Source organism: Castanea sativa, chromosome 1 (genome assembly GCF_040712315.1).
Source record: "Castanea sativa cultivar Marrone di Chiusa Pesio chromosome 1, ASM4071231v1".
NCBI classification, from domain to species: domain Eukaryota; kingdom Viridiplantae; phylum Streptophyta; class Magnoliopsida; order Fagales; family Fagaceae; genus Castanea; species Castanea sativa.
Genome location: NC_134013.1, coordinates 45981921 through 45986674, shown reverse-complemented (window position 1 = coordinate 45986674; position 4754 = coordinate 45981921).

Below are 4754 nucleotides of genomic sequence, written 5' to 3'. Positions count from 1 at the left end.
CCTTTTGTATTGAACTTGGGGTGCTCTAAGTGACTTTTTTGGTTAATAGAGGAGACTTTTAAGTGACTGTATTGAACTTGGTTTGTTTTTGACTAATTTGGTGTTTTGGCTTGGGTTGCTTTTGTTTAGAGAAGAGTTTAGCATGCTTTTAGAACGATTTTGGAAATAAAGTGGCTGACTCCATTAGCTATTGTTTCCTTGTCATTGTAGGCTTTTGATAGCTGTATTTGGTCGCTACAATAGGCTAGCTAATTAGTTTAGGGTTAGCTGTGTTTTGGTGTGGAAAATGGAGCTAGGCTGAATATTAGGGGCATAGTCCCCCTGAGCATAAAAGCTCTTTTGAGGTGGAACTTTTGGGTAGAAGACCTCCTCCATAAGTTTGAGGTGCTACAAGTGTCCCTTACCCACTGGGTAGCACGCATGGGCTGGGCTCATGCAAAAGGACTAAAAGGAACTGACCTATACTCTCCAAACCACACTTTCTTAATTTCTCCAATAAGTTACATGGGCTTGGGCCATGGTTAAAAGAATAAAATAAAATATAATACATGAATGAGTCCACAAGGAAGTTGAGCTTGGTTGAATTGGGCTTGCACAAAATGTGTCACGAAAATGGGTATCAACATTAGCCCCCCGAGAATGCGTGGTGCTTATGGCATATGTGTGAGTAGTTGATGTTTCCCATTGCTTGTAGATGTCACAGTTCAGGAATTAGTTTACCCAAATGCTCCATTTTTTTTTTGTTGAATAGATAGCGGTCGAGTAAGGCAACTTGTAGAAGTTTCATGGATCACGAACATAGCCACTTGTTTTAGGATTAGTGCCCTTAAATCCTATTGTATGATGCTATGTATGATATTATGTATGAGGTTATGTATGACATTATGTATGACTTAATATTGTAATTAATAAAGTTGTTTTATTATTATCTAAAAATAAAGGTAACATGAATATTGGACATTATCATATAGTCCATGAGATGCATAGTGTGTGATTTATGTGAAAAGTCACGGAAGATATAAGTCACAAGTTCTTTGTATACTCAGAATTGTAGTTCGTAATCAGTGATAAAAGTGGGCATCTCATCTGTAAAGACTGTAATATATCAACTAAAATGATTTGTCTTGATCATGGAAGTGGAGACTTCTAGTTGATATGTTGATATATTTTAAGAGTTAAGACATATTGAACTGGACTGCTGTGAGATTTATTATTCTCCTAACGACTGTTAATTGAATAATAAATCTAACGACTTATATTTGCATGAACTCTTAATCCTGATAGAATAATGGACCTGATCATGAAGTGTAGGTTGCTTTGATATATCAGGAGTGAGATCTAAAGTTACGGTCAAAACCTCAGTATGTTGGGCAACCACATTTAATGTTGGACAATCACATTTAATGTTGATGGAACATATATTCTCAAGATGGAATTCATAGTCTCTTAACAGAGATACAAAATATTCCCTTGAGATAAGTTTAATGGATTTGGTTATTCAGAGTGTTAGGCCTAACCACTTTAGTAAGGAGTTACTAAAGTATATATTTATGAAATTGGATTTCATAAATATATGATGAATAACTTGAAGGATTAAACCGGGTACTCAAGGACTAAGACGTAGTAATTTACAAAGTAGCAGTCTACATTTATGACTTTGTATTACAACGAATATTTTATGAAGGGGTTGCATGTATAATAAAGTTTTGGGATATCATTTATAAATAAGGCTTAGAGTGAAACTATATTTATATAGTGGTATTAAATATAGATAATGGTAATTTTAGAATTGTCAAGAGTTGACAGAAATGAAGGAAAAATTCTGGTTTTGTATCTCATACAAAACACATAGCGGAAGCAACAAATAAGGATCTATTTCATTCATGATTGATAACGTGCATTATGTAAATTTCAGAATTTAAGAACAAGATAGCGTACCTTGGTGTGGAGAAATTCAAAACAAAGATTAGAAGCACTTGGGAACACTTTTAATCTTCACTCCAATTCCACTTTACGCCCAAGATGTGTGGTCTCTCAATCAGTTTTTCAAAGGAAAAATGAAAGTGTGTCTCACACACAGTTTCTTATTTTCTTTTTTCACTAATAAAAATTCTGTATGTTTTTTCCTTTATAACTAACTGATTATCTAATTGGGCTGGCCTATTGGGCCTTTCCAATTGGGCTTTAGTGTGTGGCTTGGAGTGGGACCAAAAGGGACCAATAAGACACTAGCTCCGATGGGCCTTGGGCTTTTCCGTCAACTCTTGACAAGTCCAAAGTTACCATTAATTATATTTAATACCACTATATAAATATAATTGCACTCTAGGCCTTATTAATAAATTATATCCCAAGACTTTATTATACATGCAACCCCTTCATAAAATATTCGTAGTAACACAAAATCATAAATGTAGACTGCCACTTTGTAAATTACTACATCTTATCCTTGAGTACCCGGTTTAATTCTTTAAAGTTATTCATTATATATTTATGAAATCCAATTTCATAAATATATACTTTAGTAATTTCTTACTAAAGTGGTTAGGCCTAACTCTCTGAATAACTGAACCCATTAAACTTATCTCAAGAGAATATTTTATATCTCCATCAAGAGACTATGAATTCCATCTTGAGAATATATGTTCCATCAACACTAAATGTGGCTGCCCAACATACTGAGGTTTTGACTGTCACTTTAGATCTCACTCCTAATATATCAAAGCAACCTACACCTCATGATCAGGTCCATTATTCTCTCAGGATTAAGAGTTCATGCAAATAGAAGTCGTGAGATTTATTATTCATTTGACAGTCGTTAGGAGAATAATAAATCTCACAGCGGTCCTGTTCAATATTTCTTAACTCTTAAAACATATCAACATATCAACTAGAAGTCTCCACTTCCATGATCAAGACAAATCATCTTAGTTGATACGTTATAGTCTTCGCAGATGAAATGCCCAATTTCATCATCGACTACGAACTATAAATTCTGAGTTTATAAAAAACTTGTGATTTACATCTTCTGTGACTTTTCACATAAATCACATACAATGCATCTCATGGACTATATGATAATGTCCCATATTCATGTTATCATTATTTTAGATAATAATAAAATAACTTTATTAATCACAATATTAAGTCATACATCATGTCATACATAATATCATACATAGCATCATACAATATGATTTAAGGGCACTAATCCTAACAATCTCCCACTTGCCCTAAAGACTATTGTGCACTAATCTAACTCCCATTCTCTCCAAATGTGACTCGAAAGTCCTTTGAGGTAAGACTTTGGTAAAAGGATCTGCTAGATTATTTGCACTTTCAATCTTTGCTACCACAACATCTCCACGAGCAACAATGTCTCGAATGATGTGGTACTTCCTCTCAATGTGCTTTCCTTTCTTGTGATTCCTTGGATCTTTGGATTGTGCAACCGCTCCACTATTGTTGCAAAACAATGTGATGGGAACTTGCTCTATTCTCACAACACCAAGATCAGAAAGGAATTTCTTGAGCCAAACGGCCTCCTTTGCTGCTTCACAAGAAGCAACGTACTCGGCTTCCATGGTGGAGTCCGTAATACAAGATTGCTTAACACTCCTCCAACTTATGGCTCCACCTCCCAAGGTGAAAACACATCCTGAAGTGGATTTTCTGAAATCTAGATCTGACTGAAAGTCTGAATTTGTATAGCCAATGGGAATCAAATCCTCACTATGGTAAACAAGCATATAATCTCTCATTCTCCTAAGATACTTGAGAATATGCTTTACAGCTTGCCAATGTTTTGGTCCTAGATTTGATTGATATCGGCTGATCATGCCAACTGAATAACAAATATCTGGTCTAGTACAAAGCATGGCATACATGAGACTTCCCACTGCAGAAGCATAAGGAACTTGTCTCATCATATTTTCTTCCTCTTGAGTCTTAGGCCTTTGGTCATCAGACAGAGGAACTCCATGTCTAAAAGGAAGCAATCCTTTCTTGGAGTTTTGCATGCTAAATCGTTCTAGGACCTTATCTATATATCCAGCTTATGATAAGCCTAACATCTTATTCTTGCGATCTCGCCAAAGCTTGATCCCTAGAATAAAGTTAGCCTCACCCAAGTCCTTCATATCAAATTGGCTTAACAACCAAACTTTAACCGATGACATTACCCCTACATCATTCCTAATGAGTAGAATATCATCAACATAAAGCACTAGGAACATTACTACTTTGTCTCGATGTCTTTTGTACACACATGGTTCATCAAGATTTTGTTCAAAACCAAATGACTTGATTGCTTGATCAAATCTAATGTTCCATGACCTAGATGCTTGCTTAAGTCCATAAATGGACCTATTCAACTTGCATACCATATGCTCTTGGTTCTTTGCTATGAAACTTTCTGGTTGCAACATGTATATTTCTTCTTCAAGATTGCCATTAAGAAATGCAGTCTTGACATCCATTTGCCAAATCTCATAATCATAATGAGCAGTAATGGATAAGAGAATTCTGATAGATTTAAGCATGGCTACTAGCGAAAAAGTTTCATCATAATCAATACCTTCTTTTTGTGTATACCCATTCGCCACTAGTCTTGTTTTAAAAGTTTCAACCTTTCCATCTATCCCTCTCTTTCTCTTGTAAACCCATTTGCAACCAACAGGTTTAATGCCGTTAGGCGCCTTTACAAGATCCCATACATGATTGGAATCCATAGAATCCAATTCAGATTTCATAGC